We start from the raw sequence: 23,656 nt of genomic DNA, 5'->3' as shown, positions 1-23,656 counted from the left end.
TTGTCTGTGATGTGTATGCCGAGGAACTTAAAACTTGCTACCCTCTCCACTACTGTTCCATCGATGTGGATGGGGGTGTTCCCTCTGCTGTTTCCTGAAGTCCACAATCATCTCCTTAGTTTTGTTGACGTTGAGTGTGAGGTTATTTTCCTGACACCACACTCCGAGGGCCCTCACCTCCTCCCTGTAGGCCGTCTTCGTTGTTGGTAATCAATCAATTTCTAACATTTTGAATTTAGGCTGTAACATCTAAAAGTGGAATAAGTATTCAGACCCCTTGACTTTTTCTTTGTTATGTTACAGCCTTATTCTAAAATGGATTCAATATTTTTTTCCAGCAATCTACACACAATACCCTTCTGTAACAAAGCGAACAGGTTTAGACATTTTTGCAAATGTATTGAAATTTTAAAAAACAAACACCTTATTTACATAAGTATTAAGATGAGACTCGAAATTGAGCTCAAGTGCATCGAGTTTCCATTAATCATCCTTGAGATGTTTCTACAAATTGATTGGACATGATTTGGAAAGGCACACACCTGTCTATATAAGGTCCCACAGTTGACAGTGCATGTCAGAGCAAAAACCAAGTCATGAGGTTGAAGGAATTGTCTGTAGAGCTCTGAGATAGGATTGTGTCGAGGGGAAGGGTACCAAAACATGTCTGCTGCATAGTAGGTCCACAAGAACACAGTGCCGTCAATCATTCTTAAATGGAAGGAGTTTGGAACCACCAAGACTCTTCCTAGAGCTGGCCGCCCGGCCAAACTGAGCAATTGGGGGAGAAGGGCCTTGGTCAGGTAGGTGACCAAGAACCAGATGGTCACTCTGACTGAGCTCCAGAGTTTCTCTGTGGAGATGATAAAGCCTTCCAGAAGGACAACCAACTCTGCAGCACTCTACCAAATCAGGCCTTTATGGAATCAGACGGAAGCCACTCCTCAGTAAAAGGCACATGACAGCCCGCTTGGAGTTTGCCAAAAGGCACCTAAAGGATTCTCAGACCATGAGACCAAGATTAAACTCTTTGGCCTGAATGCCAAGTGTCACGTCTGGAAGAAATCTGGCACCGTCCCTCCGGTGAAGCACGGTGGTGGCAGCATTATGCTGTGGGGATGATTTTCAGGGCAGGGACTGGGAGACTAGTCAGGATTGAGGCAAAGATGAACAGAGCAAAGTACAGCGTAATCCTTGATGAAAATCTGCTCCAGAGCGCTCAGGGCCTCAGATTCACCTTCCAACAGAACAACAACCCTAAGCACACAGCTAAAACAACGCAGGAGTGGTTTCGGGACAAGTCTCTGAATGTTCTTGAGTGGCCAGCCAGAGCCCGGACTTGAACCTGATAGAACATCTCTGGAGAGACCTGAAAATAGCAGTGCAGCGACGCTCCCCATCAAACCTGACAGAGCTTGAGAGGATCAAATCAAATCAAATCAAATCAAATTTTATTTGTCACATAACATGGTTAGCAGATGTTAACAGAAATGCTTGTGCTTCTAGTTCCGACAATGCAGTAATAACGAGCAAGTAATCTAACTAACAATTCCAAAAAAAAAAACTACTGTCTTATACACAGTGTAAGGGGATAAAGAATATGTACATAAGGATATATGAATGAGTGATGGTACAGAGCAGCATAGGCAAGATACAGTAGATGATATCGAGTACAGTATATACATATGAGATAAGTATGTAATCCAAGTGGCATAGTTAAAGTGGCTAGTGATACATGTATTACATAAGGATGCAGTCGATGATATAGAGTACAGTATCAACGTATGCATATGAGATGAACAATGTAGGGTAAGTAACATTATATAAGGTAGCATTGTTTAAAGTGGAGAAGACTGGGAGAAACTCCCCAAATACAGGTGTGCCAAGATTTGTAGTGTCATACCAATCAAACTCAAGGCTGTGATTGCTGCCAAAGGTACTTCAACAAAGTACTGAGTAAGGGTCTGAATACTTATGTAAATGTGATATTAGTATTTGATCAAAATTACAAGTTTGCTAAAATGTCTAAACCTGTTTTTGCTTTGTCATTATGGGTTATTGTGTGTTGACTGAGGGGGGAAAAAACTATTTAATCCATTTTAGAATAAGGTGTAACGTAACAAATTGTGGAAAAAGTCAAGGGTTCTGAATGCCTCCCGAATGCACTGTAGATGTATATGAGATGGGATGTATAGACATTATGGACAGTATGTGGATAGAATATTTAGTATTTCTGTAGGATACGAAGGATATATATATACACTATTCTATACACAGCAAAAGTTGAATAGGATGGCATTGACTAGAATACAATACATACATATGAAGTGAGCAAAACAGTATGTAGTTGTAAGGGGTGCGTAACTGGTGGCAGGGAAGTCAAACGCAGGAGAGCAGAACTTGGTGAATATCCGGAGCAGTTTAATAAATAAACTAACGGCATACAAAACAACAAACACATGGGTACAAAACCCGTATCTCAGCAGTAACACATACAAATAAACAATTCCCGACAAGGACATGGGGGAAACAGAGGGAAAATATACAACATGTAATTAGGGTTTTGAAACCAGGTGTGTGTGAAAACAAGACAAAACAAATGGAACATGAAAAATAGATCGGCGATGGCTAGAAGACCGGTGACGTCGACCGCCGATAAATTGGTCATAAAATTTGATCTGATCTTCATCAAGGTCACAACAATAGACAAACACAGTCTGCTTAAACTAATAACACACAAACAATTATAAGTTTTCATGTCTTTATTGAACACACGTGTTAACATTCACAGTGCAGGGTGGAAAAAGTATGTGAAACCTTGGATTTAATAACTGGTAGACCCTCCTTTGGCAACAATAACCTCAACCAAACATTCTCTGTAGTTGTGAATCAGACCTGCACAACGGTCAGGGTGAATTTTGGACCATTGCCCTACAAAAAACTGTTTCAGTTCAGCAGTATTCTTGGGATGTCTGGTGTGAACTGCTCTCTTGGGGTCATGCCACAGCATCTCAAATCGGGTTGAGGTCAGGTCTCTGACTAGGCCACTCTAGAAGGAGTATTATCCTCTGTTGAAGCCATTCTGTTGTTGATTTACTTCCATGTTTTGGGTCGTTGTCCTGTTGGATCACCAAACTTCTGTTGAGCTTCAATTGGCGTACAGATAAAAAACATTTTGCAAGAGAATGTTAGGCTTTTGGACAGCAGTGGCTTCTTCCGTGGTGTCCTTCCATGAACACCATTCTTGTTTAGTGTTTTACGTATGGTGCTCATCTGGTGCTGTAGGTGTCCTGGAGGGCAGGCAGTGTGCCACCGGTGATACGTTGGGCAGACCACACCACCCTCTGGAGAACTCTGCGGTTGCGGGCGAAGCAGTTGCTGTACCAGACGGTGATACAGCCTTACAGGATGCTCTCAATGGTGCATCTGTAAAGTTTGTGAGGGTTTTACGGTCCAAGACAAATTTTTTCATCATCCTGTGGTTAAAGAGGCGCTGTTGCACCTTTTTCACCACACTGTCTGTGTTAGTGGACCACTTCAGGCTGTCAGAGAAGTATACGCAGAGGAACTTGAACATTAAACCTCCACTGTGGCCCCGTCGATGTGAACATTCTCCCTCTGCTGTCTCCTGAAGTCCACAATCCGCTCCATCATTTTGTTGATGTTGAGGGAGAGGTTATTTTCCCGGCACCACTTCACAAGTGCCTTCACCTCCTCCCTGTAGGCTCTCGTCATTGTTGGTAAGCAGGCCTACTGCTGTTGTGTCATCTGCAAACTTGAGGATTGAGTTGTAGGCGTATGTGGCCACACAGTCATGGGTGAACATGGAGTACAGAGGTGGCTGAGCCCCTGTGTTGAGGATCAGCGAAGTGAAGGTGTTGTTTCCTACCTTCACCACCTTGGGATGGCCTGTCAGGAAGTCCAGGAACCAGTTGCACAGGGCGGGGTTCAGACCCAGGGCCCTGAGCTTAATGATGAGCTTGGAGGGTACTATGGTGTTGAAGGCTGAGCTGAAGTCAATGAACAGCATTCTTATATGTATTCCTCTTGCCCAGATGGGATAAGGCAGTGTGCAGTGTGATGGCGATTGCATAGACTGTGGATCTATTAGGGTGGTATGCAAATTGGAGTGACATTGAAAACGGTGGCGAAGAAGGATTTTTGCTTGTCCGGGAGCACGACGTCGGTGTCCGCAACGTGGCTGGTTTTCCCTTTGTAATCTGTGATTATCTGGAGTCCCTGCCACGTACATCTCGTGTCTGAGCCTGTTATGGCTCTCGTTTGTGGAATGACCGGACCAAGGTGCAGCGTGTTAGGCGTACATCGTGGTTTTTATTGATGACATCAAAAGCAAAATAACAACGACAAAAATGAAAGCGCACAGTTCTTTAAGGCAAAATCAACTATACAGAAAACCCAAAAGGAAAATGACAACTTATATATGATCCCCAGTCAGAGACAACGATAGACAGCTGCTTCTGATTGGGAACCATACTCAGCCAAAAACACAAAGAAATAGAAAACAGATTTTCCCACCCGAGTCACACCCTGACCTAACCAAACATAGAGAATAATAAGGATCTGTAAGGTCAGGACGTGACAGAGCCGTTGAATTGCGACTCCACTTTGTCGCTGTACTGATGTTTTGCCTGTTTGATTGCCTTACGGAGGGTATAACTGCACTGTTTGTATTCAACCATATTCCCAGTCACTTTGCCATGGTTAATGTGGTAGTTAGGCGCTTTCAGTTTTGCTCGAATGCCGCCATCTATCCTCGGTTTTTGGTTTGGGTAGCTTTTAATAGTTACAGTGAGAACAACATGCCCTATACACGTCCTGATGAAGTCAGTCACTGTGTCAGTGTATACGTCAATGTTATTCTCAGAGGGAACCCAGGAACATATTGCAGTCTGCTTGATCAAAACAATATAGAAACTTGGTCAGACCAGCGTTGAATAGACCTTAGCACAGGTACTTCCTGTTTCAGTTTCTGCCTATAGGAAGGGAGAAGCAGGATGGAGTCGTGATCTGATTTGCCGAAGGGAGGGCGGGGGAGGGCCTTGTAGCAATCTGGGAAGGGAAAGTAACAATGGTCTTGAGTTTTTGAAGTGCGAGTACTACAGGCAAAGTGTTGATAGAACTTCGGTAGTGTTTTCCTCACATTTTCTTTGTTTAAGTCCCCGGCTACAATAAATGCATCCTCAGGATATGTGGTTTCCAGTTTGCACAAAGTCCAGTATAGTTCCTTGAGAGCCGTCGTGGTATCGGCTTGAGGGGGAATATACACGGCTGTGACTATAACCAAAGAGATTTTTCTTGGGAGGTCATATGGTCAGCATTTGATAATGACGTATTCTAGGTCAGGTGAACAAAAGGAGTTCCTGTCCGTTATCACAATCACACCATGAGTTAATCATGAGACATACACATCTGCCTTTCTTCTTCCCAGAGAGTTCTTTATTCCTGTCTGCGTGATGTACTGAGAACCCAGCTGGCTGTATGGACGGGGACAGTATGTCCGGAATATATGATTCTGTGAAACAGAGTATGTTAAAAGTCCCTGATGTGTCTCTGGAAGGAGAACCTCACCCTGAGTTTGTCTACTTAATTGTAGACGAGCTCGTGTACTTAGGAGCTAGATAAAGAGCTGCCATGTCTATCAACGCCATCTTCTGTAATAGTACTAGGCTATGATACTGTGATGTAATATGAGAGGAAGATTTGATTAGCTAACGTTGCCTCTGTACACAGGTTTGATCCCTGCAAGCTAGTTAGCTCATAATCAAGCAAACCTGACAACATGTTTGATGCATGTTGCCAGCTTGCTTTCAATAATGTTTCAACTCGAACTGGATAGCTACTGCCCTTGTTTGTTGTAATTATTGGGCAAAGAAACACCCACATTAAACCACACCTCCAAGACAACTCTTGTTTAACTTCAGTCATGGCCGCTAGCATTTCTTAATGAACATTAAAGAATAACAAGGCCAAATCAGGAAGTGCAGTCGCCCTTTAACAGTTTGAAGAATCTGCTAAGTGGGCAATGCTACGGGAAAAGGGATAAGCACAGCATACATCACAGAATCCCCGTGGGTGGAAGAGGGGGTTGAGAGTGGAAGAGGGGGTTGAGAAAGCACTGGGTGGAAGAGGGGGTTGAGAGTGCACCAATATGGAGAATTTAGAAGAATTTATGTCCAACTTCCTCTCTCAGTTCAACACACCAACCCTAGGGATTAGACCTCAGGACAATCCTCTGCAAATGCCTATATACTGAGGACATCCGTCCAACATAGAACTGATAATCATCAGCATGCTGAACTTGTGTACAGTAATGCACATGGTTTACAATAACGCTGGTATGACCAGCCGGGCCAGAGATAAAGAAGCTAGTTATGAATTCGGGTTCCTCCCCATTTTACACACCATTGAAATGTGTGGTAGGGACCTGTCATAGGACCAAAATATACAGTTTACCCCTGACCTGTCAATGACACCAATCGCTAGGCAGAGTTACTGCATTAAGAGTGCTGCTGTATTTTCAGTGCTTTACATGGGGAGGGGGAGTTCTGGCAGTCAGTACTGTATGGTGTTGAGTGACGCATTCCTTAGCGCCTCTGTGTGTGTGTATGCGTGTGTGTGTACTCCATCATGTTCTATACAGAGCCTAGCTGCACAGACAGCCTGTCTGCGACCCCAAGATTAGACTGAATAGCTGACTTGCTGACAGACTGACTGGCTGACTGATAGACTGACTGGCTGGCTAACTGGCTGACTGACTGAACTTAGAAGAGCTGAGAGCCACAATTAGTTCTTCTGCCATGGCATTACCCAACTTCTGTGTTGCAGAAATGCAACTGACCAAAGGTCCTTCAGGCCAACAGCCCATGGCTCCAAACTCTAAAGGAATGTATCCTAGACCTAATAAATCTAATCTAATAATCTATAATGTGATTCAGTTGTTGAGAAGTCTTTATGTTAGAGACTAAATGTTGTAAATGTCGCTACTTTAGATGAGTGCTTCAACAAAAGTTGAAGTTCACGCAACACCGATTTGAGCCCAAAATGTCTTGCACCTACTTTGTACCAGCTCAAATAATCATCTGAGATCTCTGGACAGTGTAAATGAAGATCATTTATATGTTTTTGGTCAGAACCAAAACGACAGCCCCTGTTATTTTCTCCAACATTCCTGTTGGTTTGACTTTTAGTCCAGTACAGAGTTCCAAGGAAACGTTCGAATGAGAAAATATGCCTGTAAAATGCCAGCGAGGTGTCAAGTGAGAAAAACAACAAGGCTACTTCTATTCTATGAAGCTTAGCAGCTGGAGACAGGAATGTTCTTCAAGTCTTCAGAGGGACTAGGGACATGGCAGCAAAACACAAGATAACATTTAGACCAACACAAGGGTTATCGAAGATGATAGCCCTACACAATACTGCTTTTGAGAGGTTGCATCTTTTTATTTTTTACTTTTTTATTTATCCGTTATTTTACCAGGTAAGTTGACTGAGAATACGTTCTCATTTACAGAAACAACCTGGGGAATAGTTACAGGGGAGAGGAGGGGGATGAATGAGCCAATTGTAAACTGGGGATTATTAGGTGACTGTGATGGTTTGCGGGCCAGATTGGGGATTTAGCCAGGACACCAGGGTTAACACCCATACTCTTACAATAAGTGCCATGGAATCTTTTAATGACCTCAGAGTCAGGACACCCGTTTAACGTCCCATCCGAAAGACCGCACCCTACACAGGGCAGTGTCACTAATCACTGCCCTGGGGCATTGGGATATTTTTTAGACCAGAGGAAAGAGTGCCTCCAACTGGCCCTCCAACACCACTTCCAGCAGCATCTGGTCTTCCATCCAGGGACTGACCAGGACCAACCCTGCTTAGCTTCAGAAGCAAGCCAGCAGTGGTATGCAGCTCATGAGGGTAACTTAACTTAAGAATCAGTACCTCCTGGAAAGATCTTTCACTGGGCAGATATACAACACAGGGGCCAACAGGATGGAGGGGGGGATTGAGACTATTATGGGAACTTGACTTAACAACCAAATTGCTGAAAGTATTTGCCTCCTCTGGGAGTGGAACAAAAACAGACAGATCTCCAGTTAAACTCAACCATGTCCAAAACCAGACATAGATCACTGGTGCTTAGACAGCGTGGTAGTGGGGCAGCTCCCTCAAACACCATCATCCAGGTGGTACACGTACACACACACACACACACACACACACAAACCCTCTCATCAACTCATTGCGGTGTTCAAGAGAGGAGAGGTGACACATGGTGGTCTGTCTATGGAGAGTACCATGACTAAAAAGGACACGACCTGAGCTCTCAGGCAATTCTCTGGGACAGGATACTTTCAGCAGTCAGACCAGGATAGTAGCTGCCTGCCTGGTGCCTGCACTTCATTGGGGAAACCAGAGCACTCACAGCCATGTTCCTGAGCCGAGTAGAGCTTCCATATTTGGACAGGCACCAGTTGTCATGCCCATCTCTCCTACAACGTTCCCTCAAACCTGGTATTTTCCCCATGATAACCACCCTTTTCCTTCAAAAAACATACAGCCCACTCGGAGCACTTTCCCTGTTTTTTATTTAGCTGGCCTCTCGGCCAGGTCTCTCTTGTAAAAAAGGTTTTCTAGGACCTCAATGGAGCTTCCTGGATAAATAAAGACACATTTAAAAATAAAATAAAAAAAAGCTGACCAATCATGTATAAAGCTGGATGGGAGAGGGTTAAAAACAATCTCTGCATGTCTAGATTGTTGAAAGCTGTGTGACTCTAAGCATCAGATTGAGATTGAGTCGCTCGCAGGCCTTAGCCACGACAGGCTTTATTTGTCAGCTCCTCTGCTTTAGAAATATCTACACGTCAGCAAATGCTTCCTAGCAGCAGCAGCAGCAATAATAGTAGAGTCACAAATCCCAAGCTAGCTGCTTTTCTGGGTAAAGCAGAGAGAGAACTTGGCAGTACTCCACTGTGACAATGCTCCAGAGAGAGCTTGCATTGGGATTTCTCCTTCTCCAGCCATGAAAAGAAGGAATGGAAAAACAGGAAAAGAAGGTTTTGTAACAGGGAAAGGGCTGCCTTAAACCCAGAGAAAATAACTTTTACAGTGACTGCGCCACTTTGGTCCGTCCCTCCTTCTCCCTCCTCTTTATGCTCCTCCACCATGTCAACAGACCCTCTTATGACAGACAAAAGCAATGGGAGAATCTCATATGCATTTCCTTGATTTCTCACGTCCTCTGTCCTCGCCTCCTTCTCAACCCATCGGAAGAGAAGGTCAGAGGGGAAGGGACCTATTCCCTGAGTAGGAGAGGCTGAGCCGAGACGATCCTGATAATGTCTTCACTGTCCCAAATTGCCAGCATGCTTTGAGAGCCCGTGTAGATCCTACTAATGAGAGCTCTTCAGTCACAGAATAGAATAAAGAATGGAATAGAAATCCGCCATGTTAAAATATAGCCTACATGAACACAATTCCACTGGAATATCCCCAGAAAGGTCACTCAATGTTTGAAAGCTGATTCCAGTTGCAATAACAACAGATGTTTTAAAAATAAAACTTTGTGAAGAATATTGACTGGAAGGTACTTCAGCTCCCTGCAGTCCTTCAAAAAATCTATAGCACTTTCGCCTTTCTAGTGCGTTTTCAATTAAGCCTATTTTTGTCTCCCCTCCACTTCAAAAATGCATCCGCTTCTAGTCTTGCAAAACTAATAATTATCCTAATAATACAATTCCCCAGTTGAAATTGTCATTAGGCCTATAACAAGGACTACTAGGCCAAAAAAAAAAGAACAACCCAAAATATCTGGAGCATGGCCAAGTTCACACTACTCCCGTCAGTGCTGACTATTTCTGACTCGCCCATATGGTTTTCACTCTCCGACAATAATCAACCATCTCACAGACTAGGCCTATGAGCATGATGCTTAGTGTAAGAAGCATAAATCCCCAAAAAGTATCCATTTGCCATACCATCTCAAATGATGAATCCATAAAATCATTCAGGCAAGGGGAAATATAGAGACATTTGATTTCATCTGAATCTTAGCTAACGGATAGCAATCACTTCCATACACAATCCATTTCTGTGCTACTCATAGTACTTGAGTTTCTTTCCTGTCGCACACCCATGGCCCCAACGAACAGCTGAGCTATGATAATGAGTCCACCTGTACAGAGATAAAATAAGGGAGATGAATACCATGAGCCTGGGGGCTTGCTCTCTGGGCTGGAGTTCAGACCAGCAGCAGTTGCCAGCAGCAGTTGTAGTCAGACCTGGGTTCAAATACTATTTGAAATCAATTAAATACTTTGAACCTTTGATCTCGAATGCCTGGAGTGTAAGATGGGTGGTGTTTGCTGTTTACAGTCTATACTATTGGTCCATTAAGCCAGGCAAGCTCAATCAAGCATATTTTAAATAATTTCAAAATAGTATATGAACCCAGGTCTGACAGGAGTACAGTGAGACATCTCTCTCTGCATTGGTTTGCTGAATTGGCCCTTCCTTTGCTGGAACACAGGAAGCTCATCTCAATCACACAGGAAGCTAGCCGACATGCTGCCTGGCAATAGGCCACATCTTTAAATCTATCCATCCACAATGATTTAAGTTCTGGAAAACACAGCAACACAGCACAGCAACAAGACCATTCACTGCTACCGCAACCACCCAGAGCTTATCTTTAATGGATAATAGTGGCAGAAATTAATGTCAGAGAAGGTCTCGCAAAAATAATACATTCATTTGACAAATAAGGATGTTTGGGGTAGCTATTCGAAGCGTCATGGCAGAAGACAGATGACCATTAAAGGGGTCAATATTTACTGTGAGAAGTGATTGATCAGTTTCTCAAAGCCTTGATGCTGGAGCAGGATCAACACAGATGCTCATATGGGGGATTAGTAAAGTCCCTCAGCCTGCCGTAGAAAATCCTGCTAGCTGCCTGCTACTGTGTTCCCAGTTGAGCTAAGGACTAATTTACTAAAGTTGTTAAAGATGTTAATAATACGCCACTAATAATAGAAGTTGAATAAAGAGAAAACAATACCTTAAATAATCCATTAAAAATGGATCATTCTTGTGCAATTTATATTGATAGAAAAACCTCAGTGTAGCCTATCATTATTTTAGGCTATCTGGCATTAGCGCGGAAGCTTTGGGGCCTAACTGTACGCTTGCCAAATAGCCTATACGCCAATCAGAAAATGCTTTTGAGAACGGGCAGAACAAGTGAACTTCGATCCACGGAGGCAAAAAGGACAATGGTGGAGTTCAATAATTCAATAAGAAAAAAGCTTTGAAATGAAGAGTTCAAAATAAAGAGAAGGAAGGGCAAGAAAAGTCATGTTTGGGAAAGATTTAGTGAAGTGGTAAAAGAGGAGGATGGCAGTGTCTGCCGATACCATAACTCCACCTCACCTCATGGGGCACACTGTTCACGACGTTAACCTCAGCCAACCGCTCGCCCACATGACCCCATACACGCCGCCTGCCAGGTACAGTTGAAACCAGGATTCATCCGTGAAGAGCACATTTCTCCAGCGTGCCAGTGGGGAGGATGTCAAGCACACCAGCTTCCCCCGAGACAGTTTCTGACAGTTTGTGCAGAAATCCTTCATTTGTGCAAACCCACAGTTTCATCAGCTGTTCGGGTGACTGGTCTCAGACTGGCCTCAGACTGGTCTGCAGTTGAAGAAGCTGGATGTAGAGGTCCTGGGCTGGAGTGGTTACATGCGGTCTGCGCTTGTGAGTCCCAGTGGGCGTACTGCCAAATTTAAAATGACATTGGAGGTGGCTTATAGAGAAATGAACATGAACAACAGTCCATGCCAATTGCACGCTCCCTCAAAACTTGAGACATCTGTGGCATTGTGTTGTGTGACAAAAGAGTCAAATTTTAGAGTGGCCTTTTATTGTCCCCAGCACAAGGTGCACCTGTGTATTGATCATGTTGTTTAATCAGCTTCTTGATATGCCACACCCGTCAGGATTATCTTGGCAAAGGAGAAACGCTCACTAACAGGGATGTAAACAAATTTGATTGAGCTTATGAGTATGGGAAAATTCTGGGATCAGCTTATGAAACATGGGTCCAACACTTCAAATGTTGCGTTTATATTTGTTTCAGTGTATTTATGACATTCTGGTGAGCAAGGGTTTATTTAGTCTTATAGGGCAACATGTAATGACAGAAGAGAAGCTGCATGTATCCAATTATAGACAATATAGACAATATAGACAACTATAGATTATAGACAACTATAGACAGTGAAAACTCACTGTATTAGCCTAGGAATTAAATCTCTGCAGGCCTAGAACAGTAAGCACTCACTACTTCCTCCTGGAATCGTTGGGGGAAAAAAGGTCAACTTTCATTGCAAGGCAATATGTAATTTTTTCAGAAGCTGCAATTGAATATTGTGTTGGGTTTTGCATTCTTCTACTCACCTGAAATGGCAGAAAGCATTGATTCTTCATCCATGTTATGTCTTACTAAAGCAAATGAAAAGCTAGCATTTGTAACAAGGGGAAAAGCCATTTTGAACAGAACTGCATTGAATCCTACAGCCTACAAACCTTTACATTTCTGGGCTATAGGCTAAAGGAAAATATGCAACTAAGTGACCATGCATGACCCTTGAGGTCTCAGAATTCTGTAGGAACAGAAGCTTCTAAGCGAGGACCATGCAGAGTCCCTTCAATGTCCTTTAAAGATCAACATTTAACAAATATCATTCATGTAGCTTGAACACAGGCACTTTGTTCATTTCGGTATACTCGTGCATAGAGTATAGATACGAATACCATGGCAACGACGGTCTGGTAAATGTTAGGTACTCCGTTATCTTAAACAAAGATATACTGTATGGTGTAACTTTAAATTAAAACAAATTTAAACTCCTCCAAAATAGAATGTTCACGTAGCAAAGCACTGTAAAAAATGTAAAAAAATATGCAAGGCCTCAATTCCACTTAAAGCCCTCCAATGTTCAAACTGTCATAACAATAAACAACATCTGACTACACACAGGCTGAGATAATATGGCTGCACAGAGCCTGAGATCATCCCACTCTATTATTTACTAACAATATAAGGAGTCTGGCCCATTTTCAACACAGACCTCCTGTAGCCTTGCCAGGTTGACTAAACCAAGGCTCTGTCCCAAATGGCATCCCCTATGGAGGCACCCCTCCATTCCCCGATGGACCCCGGTCAACAGCAGTGCACTACATAGGGAATAGGGTTCCACTTGCACAACCTTAACCGCACCCTTTCTCGGAGTGGTTTTGATGCCGTTTTTAGACCTGGACGTGGAAATCACAAAATGGCTCCGACAGAGGGGAGTGGCAGGGCCTTAGGGCCACACTCTATGTAAACTACCGAGGAGGTCAAACCTAAACTCAAAGCCCTAACCCACAATTTCCACACACAAAATGGCAATTATAACCCAGACAGCACACATACTTTTATAAGAGTGGAAATCAATCCGATATAGGCTTGACCATAGAAAACCTATAACTCACGGTTCTATATGTAATCCAATGGCTAAAACAGAGTAGATCATGCCTATTCTTATACCTTTATCTCATTCAGATACACTGCAATAGAGCACAGTTTATTTCTAACATCAGCATGAGATGATTTCATAACTAGACTGAAGTAGGACTAAAAATCAAGTCGAGAACTTATTATGAATTCTAAATTTGTCCACTCTCCCACGGTTAAAGTCCTTAGGTGATTCCAGGATGTGCTAGTTAGAGCAGACAGTGATTTACTGACAAACAAAACATGATAACCACATTGTTATCATATGTTTGTTGTAGTCAGACGACTCCTTGTTGTGTGTTATGGGTGTAACAGGCAGGCCTTGTACTACTTGTTTTCTAAACAAATCTCCCCTTTCAGCACAAATCATGTGTTGGAGTAGCAGCAGATGTAGTGCACATTCATCACTTCCATCTCAGAGGGACAGGAGGTCTATGTCTCACACACACAAAACATTACATGACTCCCAGAACGGCAGGGCGGGGTCTTCTGTCAGTGAATCTGTAAATCAGATGAAAAGCCAGCCCTCCAGCAGCTGTTATCTGGGGTTGGAGGTCACATCCATTCAGCTGGTAGATCCCCAGCTTAACATCTCCTACAGTACCTACTGTCTCCACCCTCCATCTGTCCTAACACACACACACACCACGCACACACAATGTCCCACGTGTAAACACACACACCCATTCTCTCTTCTTCTCCCTCAATTAGCCCTAACTCCTTCTCCTCCTCCCTTCCACTACTTTCCTTCCTCCCTCATTCCGCCACTCCATTCCCTTAATTAAACTCTAGCCACACTGAGAAGTCAGCTCGCCTCAGCCAGCTATATTTACAAGGTTAAAGAAAACCACACAAACACAACAGACATCATACCTGAGATTAAATGGGGGCCTTTTTCTGCTTGATCCAATTAATGTGACAGCCTGCACAGTGCACAACATCTCACTCCTCCTTCCAAAAATAAAACCATTTTTGCATACACATATTTAGCAATGTTATTAGGGGTGTAGCAAATTGCTTGTGTTCCTAGCTCCAACAGCAGAGTAGTATCTAACAATTCACAACAGTACACACAAATCTAAATGTAAAAAATGGAATTACGAAATATATAACTATTAGGACGAGCAATGGCGGAGTGGCATTGACTAGAATACAGTAGAATAAATAATATACATATGATATGAGTAAAACAGTATGTAAACATTATTAAATTGACTAGTGTTCCATTATTAAAGTGTCCAGTGATTCCATGTCTATGTACATAGGGCAGCAGCCTCTAAGGTGCAGGGTTGAGTAACCGTGTGGGAGCTGGCTAGTGACCGTGACTAAGTTCAGGGCAGGATACTGGGCCTGCTAGTGATGGCTATTTAACAGTCCGATGGCCTTGAGATTGAAGAACAGCTTCTGTCTCTCGGTCCCAGCTTTGATCCACCTGTACTGACCTCGCTTTCTGGATGATAGTGGGGTGAACAGGCTGTGGCTCGGGTGGTTGATGTCCTTGATTATCTTTTTGGCCTTCCTGTGACATCTGGTGCTGTAGGTGTCCTGGAGGGCAGGCAGTTTGCCCCCGGTGATGCATAGGGCAGACCGCACCACCCTCTGGAGAGCCCTGTGTTTGAGGTCCAGTTGCCATACTAGGCGGTGATACAGTCCGACAGGATGCATCTGTAAAAGTTTGTGAGAGTCTTAGGGGCCAAGACAAATTTCTTCAGACTCCTGAGGTTGAAGAGGCGCTGTTGCACCTTCTTCATTACACTATCTGTGTTGGTGGACTATTTCACCTTATCCACTGCGGTCCTGCCAATATGGATGGGGGCGAGCTCACTCTGCTGTCTCCTGAAGTCCACAATCAACTCCTTCCTTTTGTTGACGTTGAGTTATTTTCCTGGAACCCCTCTGCCAGGGCCCTCACCTCCTCCCTGTAGGATGTCTCATCATTGTTGGTACTCACGCCTACTACTGTTGTGTCATCTGCATACTTGATGATTGAGTTGGAGGCGTGCGTGGCCACGCAGTCATGGGTGAACAGGGAGCACAGGAGGGGGCTGAGCATGCACCCTTGTGGGGCCCCTATGTTAAGGATCAGTGCAGTGGAGTTTTTTTTCCTAACTTCACCACCTGGGGGTGGCCTGTCAGGAAGTCCAGGACCCAGTTGCACAGGGCGGGGTTTAAACCCAGGGCCCTAAGCTTAATGATGAGCTTGGAGGGTACTATGGTGTCGAAGGCTGAGCTGTAGTTAATAAACAGCATTCTTACATAGGTATTCCTCTTGTCCAGATGGGATAGGGCAGTGTGTTGGCAATCCCAATAGATCTGTGTATCTATTCGGGCAGTATGCAAATTGAAGTGGGTGTAGGGTAAGGTGGACATGATATGATCCTTACTTACCATCTTACATTATAAAGGGCAACTGAATGTCTGAAGCTGTTGATTTTGTAAGATGATTGGTGGTGGATTAAAGAAAATGACATTGACTGTATCAGGAGAGAGAGATGTCGCTCTATAAGACTAAAAGGAGGCTGAGTGTGTAGACTTGTTTGTTTTGAAGTCATAACCACTTGCTGTGTTCTTTGGGACACACCTAGCCCTGATGTTATCTACGTGTCATGACCCGAACACACATCTCAACACACAGACACACACGCAGTGGACTTCTCAGCATACACAAACCGATCTCTCAAGCATCAACACCACATTTAATGTGATGATGACCATCAACAGAAGCAGCTTTGTGGCCTTAGTCTATAAGATTATTTATTGTTAATTTGACACAGACCTACTTGTATGAGACACGGATCATACTTGTATGAGACACGGATCATATGTGATCACAAGGAGCTAACTTCTTCATCCCTTAACTGTGACAAATGTTTGTGTATAATTAAACAATATTGGCCATTATAAACTGGGTGGGTCGAGCCCTGAATGTTGATTGGCTGACAGCCATGGTAGATCAGGGGTATGACAAAACATGTATTTTTACTGCTCTAATTATTTTGGCAACCAGTTTATAATAGCAATAAGGCACCTAGGGGGTTTGTGATATATGGCCAATATACCATGGCTAAGGGCTGTGTCCAGGCACTCTGCATTGCATCGTTCTTAAGAACAGCCCTTAGCCGTGGTATATTGGCCATATACCACACCTTCTCCGGCCTTATTGCTTAAATATACCACGCCTAAGGGCTGTTCTTAGACACAATGCAGAGATTCTCGAAGCAGCCCTTTGCAGTGGCATATTAGTCATATACTACAAACCTCAGAGGTTCCTTATTGCTATTATAAACCGGTTACCAACATAAATATAACAAATACAAGTACAAATATACCACAGATTTCAGCCAATCAGCATCCAAGAGCCAAACAACCCGGTTTATTATCTATTATAGACCTGTGGCCCCCAATGTAGGACAGGCATCAAGCACAATAGCCTATCCAACTCACCTACAAACACGGCAAGATTATCATGAAAAAAAAACATGGAAGGCAAAATGGTCAGATGAAATGTTGTTCGAAACACTACTTAAAAACAATATACTGTCCAAAATATATTTCTCTGTACCAGATCATGTGAAGATTCAACCTCAACTACAAAAAAAAAGACAGATTGAGATCCATCTGGAACAAATATTCTCTCTCCACCCAAAATATTTATTCTGGTCCAAATTGGAAGACTGCCAAGATCCTACTGTCTGCCTGTAAAAAAAAATTGAATTCTAGATAGGATATCCATCATCCAAGTCCTTCATCCATGTGGAAAAACTATAGACTTTGGTTGGAGAGTAATCAACGAACGGATAAAAACAGGGTTCATACAATTATCAAATTATAACATTTACCTTCTCCTCGTGATTTATTGCCGAGGCAACATACGTAAATGTATATATCCTTTTTAAAATATCCGTAGTGATCCGCTACCCAGCGTAGACACAGCAACAATTGCCTTGTTGGCAAAGGGAGCTACTTTCTCCTCCTGCAAAAAGTCACGGTCGATTTACTCCCCCACGGGTCATTCCTTAAACAGTTACTCCATTGCGAAAGGAAAAAATATGATCTACTATTTGGTTGTATAAAAGTGTACTTATTAGATATATTTAGTATTTTCCAGTAGCCGCGAACCTCTTTTTCTTCGCAAAATTAGATGAAGAGACAAGTCCGCAGTGCCCTCCTCTGAACGAAGCCCCAATTTCTCAGGAAAAAACGGGTGACGTCATGAATTTAAGACACGCCCATATTCTATTACAGGCCATTATCCGTTATTATGGATATGGCTACTGGTGACATGTATGAGCATAATGAAAGTTCTCCCAAAACTAACCCTGGTATAGCCCCCTCTTGTCAAATCAATTTCCTGAATGTTGTGTATGGATGGGTTTTTGTTATGTAGCCTATTACGTATAAGGTACCTACTTTTTAATGGATATTGTATGTTTAAAAAAAAATATATATATATATATAGGTTCTTGGGGGAATTGTTGACATCTATGACTACTATAACAGCCATTACTGAGTAGACTGACTGAGGGTGTGACAACAGTTTCCTTGTGTCTGTTAGGGACTGGTCTGGTAAGGGTGTACACATACAGGCTCCCTTTTAGCTGGGCCTGTCTGAATGGGACACAGCGACACTGTTTGGGCTATACAGAAAACTTCATTTAGTAAAGAATCAAAGTGGCATTCATTCTTTCTCATATTTGGACTTCTCACTTCCACTCAACAACTTAATACCTGTTATTTTATTATTTTATTGTGTGCTTTAGCGACCTCCTGTGTTGGACTAGACCTAGAGTATGACACAAATCTGGCAAATCCTATGACAGGCCAGGGCATTTATCACTGCAGGATGTAATTACAGTTTGTCCTGTATTATGTGAAACGAAACTGCTTTTGTTTGTGAACGATATCTTACAGTTTGATTGGTACTACAAATATAATCACATTAAATGGATATTCCACTTTCCGACAAATATTTGTCTATATTCTAATAAACGGAGAGTATAGCCTACGTCAATCTTCAACCAGATGACAAGTACTGTTTCAAATAATTTTCTTCATTTCTTTTCATGATTGTCGTTATTATCCCATGATTGTTTATTGTTGACCTGAAACCAGTAGCTATGAATATTTATAGTGTGTAATTGAATATGTGTGCATTTTGTTTTGCACTCTGGTTTGTTGTTTTGTAACCTTTATTTTCCAAGGTAGAGTACATGATCCGTGAATATGTTAAATGTAGAGGCTACAATGTGGGGATCTCACGCATGGTAATAACTACATGTATATACGACTTTCATCCTTGGCACAAAGTAATAATAAAGTCTTCTCAATCCATAGACTTCATTAATGTCATTCAGACTGTTTTGAAGTTGATAGGTTCTGAACTAATACCAAACGTTTTAGGGTCCATATGTTACAGTATAGCTTCTGTCCCTCTCCTCGCCCCGAACCAGGGAACCTCTGCACACATCAACCACAGTCACTCACGAAGCATCGTTACCCTTCGCGCCACAAAAGCCTCGGCCCTTGCAGCGCAAGGGGAACAACTACTGCTAGGTCTCAGAGCGAGTGACGTCATCGACTGAAACACTATTAGCACGCACCACCGCTAACTAGCTAGCCATTTCACATCGGCCACACATACACAAATAGAGCTACAACTTTCCAAGCTGAAGATCACTGATGTCACGATTTGACCTTGTTTTTTTCAGAGTTCCCAGTTGTCTTAAAAGCACAATGAATAGACCCCATTGTCTATTAGGATTAGAACATTAATTGAAAGGCAGTGTCAGGCCTGGAGCAAATTATACCCTAAATTACAAACCCACTGCATACGGACCAAACATCAAGACAACTGGCAGAGTAAGTTAAAAGTTCAGACTAAGTTCAAAGTTCCTTTACCTTTAGGATGAGTTATATTCATAGCAAGTTTGTATTGCTTAATCTTGAATGTTTGATTTGAGCACATGTATTATTGTTTGCCTAATTGATTGTTGCCATCTGCTCTTTTAATCTAAGAAAGTATTTTACATTAGTATGTGCAGTATGTTGTGTATATTAATTCCTTTACATGCTGTTTCATACACTCCCTTACTGTATGTATTTGGACAGTGTTGCTACATTTTTTTATTTGGCTCTAAACTCCAGCATTTTGGATTTCAGATCAAATGTGTCATATGAGACAGTGACAGTACATACTGTAAGGTTAACCTTTTATTTGAGGGTATTTTCATACACATCTGATTTACCATTTAGAAATGAAAGTGGTTTTGTTTATCCAGGCCCCCCCATTTGAAGATGTCATAAGTATTTGGATTTGGTCAAATTGTAGTATTTGTTCCCATATTCCTTGCACACAATGACAACATTAAGCTTGTGACTCTATAAACTCGCTGGATGCATTTACAGCTTGTTTCGGTTGTGTTTCGGATCATGTTCTAGTCCCATAGGGCGGCGCACAATTGGCCCTGTGTCGTCCAGGTTAGGGGAGGGTTTGGCCGGGTTGGCCGTCATTGTAAAATAAGAATTTGTTCATAACTGACTTGCCTAGTTAAATAAAGGTTAAATAAAAAACATAGTAAAAAATGTTGGTCCAATAAGAAGTGAATGGTGAACAATGTACTGTTTCATTTTGGAGTCACTTTTATTGTAAGAATATAAAATGTTTGTGAACACTTCTACGTGATTGTGGCTGCTACCATGATTATGAATAATCATGAATAAATTGTGAATGACGATGATTGAGAAAGTTACACAGGGACAAAAAGCTCATCTCCCCCCATTATTGGTAATGGTGAGAAATTAACATGCTTTGTTGTAGCCTCTGTAACTTCCTCATTCATTAAAATTCATGATTAATTCATGATTATTCTTAATCATGGCATTATCAGGATTGACTTGTTCAGAAACATGTTACCTACTGACTTAGAATTAAAATTACTCCTGTCATCAATCACCATTCAGTTCCTATTGGGCAAACCACAACCAACACAAATGGCAAATGCCTCCAACGACTTTGTAGAGTCACAAGCTTGAAGTAGTCTTTGCGTGCTAGGAAAATGGGACCAAATACTAGAGTTTTGACTACTTTGGTACACTATAAGTGAAATTTGTCCAATTACTCAACCTGGACTCAGGGATAGACGTAACATAGTAAATGTAAATCGGTAAACCCTCCATTTAGATATGTTATGTTACGATTTCGTGATATGTGTCACGTTCTGACCTTAGTTCCTTTGTTATGTCTTTGTTTTAGTTTGGTCAGGGCGTGAGTTGGGGTGGGTAGTCTATGTTCTTTTTTCTATGTTATGGTTTTGTGTTTGGCCTGGTATGGTATGGTTCTCAATCAGAGGCAGGTGTCGTTCGTTGTCTCTGATTGAGAATCATACTTAGGTAGCCTTTTCCCACCTGTGCTTTGTGGGTGGTTATTTCCTGTTTAGTGTTTTTTCCATTCACCTTACGGGACTGTTCGTTTGTCGTTTATTGTTTTGTTCAGTGTTCAGTTATTTTATAAAAAATATGAACACTTACCATGCTGCGCTTTGGTCCTCACCTTCTTCCACAACAGACGATCATTACAGAATCACCCACCAACCAAGGACCAAGCAGCGTGGTAAGGAGCAGTGCTATCTGGAGGAGGTGACAACATGGGACGAAATAGAGAGGTGGTCGGTCGACCCAGGGAGAGTGCAGGAGCCCGCCTGGGATTCTCTGGAGCAGTGCGAGGAGAGTTACAGGAGAATGGAGTTCGCGACACGTACATGGCAGCGCAACAGGGTTGAGAGGTAGCCCCAAAAATGTATTGGGGTGGCACACGGGGAGTGTGGTTAAGGCAGGAAGGAGACCTGAGCCAACTCCCCGTGCTTACCGTGGAGATAGGTGGACCGGGCAGGCACCATGTTATGCCGTGAGGCGCGCACGGTGTCCCCAGTGCGCAGGCATAGCCCGGTGTGCTACATTGCAGCGCCTCGTATCGGCCGTGCTAGAGTGGGCATCGAGCCAGGTGCTATGAAGCCGGCTCAGCGCATCTGGTCTCCAGTGCGTCTCCTCGGCCCGGGGTATATGGCACCAGCCCTACGCACAATGCCCCCGGTTCGCCAGCACAGTCCAGTGCGGTCTGTTCCACCCCGCCACACTGGCCAGGCTACGGGGAGTATCCAGCCAGGAAAGGTTGTACAGGCTCGGTGCTCGAGACCTCCAGTGCACCTCCAAGGTCCGGTCCATCCGGTGCCTCCTCGACACACCAGGCCTCCGGTGGCAGCCCCACGCACCAGGCTGTCTCTACGTCTCCTTCCTCCAGGTGCTCCCACCTGTCCAGTGCTGTCAGAGTCTCCCTCCTGTCCAGCGCTGCCAGAGTCTCCCTCCTGTCCAGCGCTGCCAGAGTCTCCCTCTTTTCCAGCGCTGCCAGGGTCTCCCTCTTGTCCAGTGCTGCCAGAGTCTCCCTCTTGTCCAGCGCTGCCAGAGCCTCCCTCTTGTCCAGCACTGCCACAGTCTCCCTCTTGTCCAGCGCTGCCAGAGTCTCCCTCCTGTCCAGAGTCTCCCTCCTGTCCAGCGCTGCCAGAGTCTCCCTCTTGTCCAGCGCTGCCAGGGTCTCCCTCTTGTCCAGTGCTGCCAGAGTCTCCCTCTTGTCCAGCGCTGCCAGAGCCTCCCTCTTGTCCAGCACTGCCACAGTCTCCCTCTTGTCCAGCGCTGCCAGAGTCTCCCTCCTGTCCAGAGTCTCCCTCCTGTCCAGCGCTGCCAGAGTCTCCCTCTTGTCCAGCGCTGCCAGAGTCTCCCTCTTGTCCAGCGCTGCCAGAGTCTCCCTCTTGTCCAGCGCTGCCAGAGTCTCCCTCCTGTCCAGCGCTGCCAGAGTCTCCCTCCTGTCCAGAGTCTCCCTCCTGTCCAGCGCTGCCAGAGTCTCCCTCCTGTCCAGCGTTGCCAGAGTACCCGTCAGTCCTGAGCTGCCGGAGCCGCACGTCAGTCAGGAGTTGCCAGATCCGCCCGTCAGGCAGGAGCTGCCGGAGCCTCCCGTTAGTCAGGAGCTGCCGGAGCCGCCCGTCAGTCAGGAGCTGCCGGAGCCTCCCGTCAGTCAGGAGATGCCGGAGCTGCCCTTCCCTCCGGTGCTGCCGGAATCGCCCTTCACTCCGGTGCTGCCGGAATCGCCCTTCACTCCGGAGCTGCCGGAATCGTTCCTGTGTTATGTCTTTGTTTTAGTTTGGTCAGTGCGTGAGTTGGGGTGGGTAGTCTATGTTCTTTTTTCTATGTTGTGGTTTTGTGTTTGGCCTGGTATGGTTCTCAATCAGAGGCACGTGTCGTTCGTTGTCTCTGATTGAGAATCATACTTAGGTAGCCTTTTCCCAGCTGTGTTTTGTGGGTGATTATTTCCTGTTTGGTGTTTTTTCCATTCACCTTACGGGACTGTTCGTTTGTCGTTTATTGTTTTGTTCAGTGTTCAGTTATTTTATAAAAAATATGAACACTTACCATGCTGCGCTTTGGTCCTCACCTTCTTCCACCACAGACGATCGTTACAATATGATGATATGTTACGTTTCATATGGTATGTATGAACATTTACGGATGCATCATCCATTTCGTATGATGTGTTACGAATTGCAATTTGATTATATGTTATGAATTTACAATATGCATGAATTCCACCTTGTTGTGGCTAACATGACCTAGTTGGCTAGGTGTTAGGGTTAAGGGTTAAGGTTAGGGTTAGGGGAAGGTTTAGCTAACATGCTACGTAGTTGCAAAGTAGCTTAAAAGTAGTAAGTAGCTGCATTGTTGCAAAAAAATTGCTAAAATGCCATAGTTGTTCATTGATATGATTCAAAAACACAACATTTTGATTGTTAGACATTCACGTTATACGCCCACCCATCTTGCCCGACCAACCTCTTTTCGTTTTTTTTTGGCTTAAGTAATCTTCTGTCTTGTGTAACCATACCAATCGTAACATATCATACTAATTTGAGTGTCACAGATTTACATTTACTATGCACTAGTGTTTGAGGCCAGGCTGAAATACTTATGATCAAATTATCAAATGTAGATCTATAAATCAGATACAGTGCCTTCAGAAAGTATTCATACCCC

General features: G+C 43.6%; 1 protein-coding gene across 2 annotated transcripts in view; it reads right to left on the bottom strand.

Moving 5' to 3' along the window:
* Positions 1 to 17,786, bottom strand: part of LOC112228042 (integrin beta-1) — a 47,053-nt gene extending 29,267 nt beyond the window's left edge. For both annotated transcript variants that reach the window (XM_024393184.2, XM_024393185.2), the window contains exon 1: positions 17,419 to 17,786. The gene's annotated coding sequence lies outside the window, so the exon portion shown is untranslated. The remainder of the gene's footprint in view (positions 1 to 17,418) is intronic.
* Between the last annotated feature and the right edge of the window lie 5,870 nt (positions 17,787 to 23,656).

This window comes from Oncorhynchus tshawytscha, linkage group LG29 (assembly GCF_018296145.1).
Source record: "Oncorhynchus tshawytscha isolate Ot180627B linkage group LG29, Otsh_v2.0, whole genome shotgun sequence".
NCBI lineage: Eukaryota > Metazoa > Chordata > Actinopteri > Salmoniformes > Salmonidae > Oncorhynchus > Oncorhynchus tshawytscha.
This window is presented reverse-complemented; position numbering and strand designations above follow the sequence as displayed.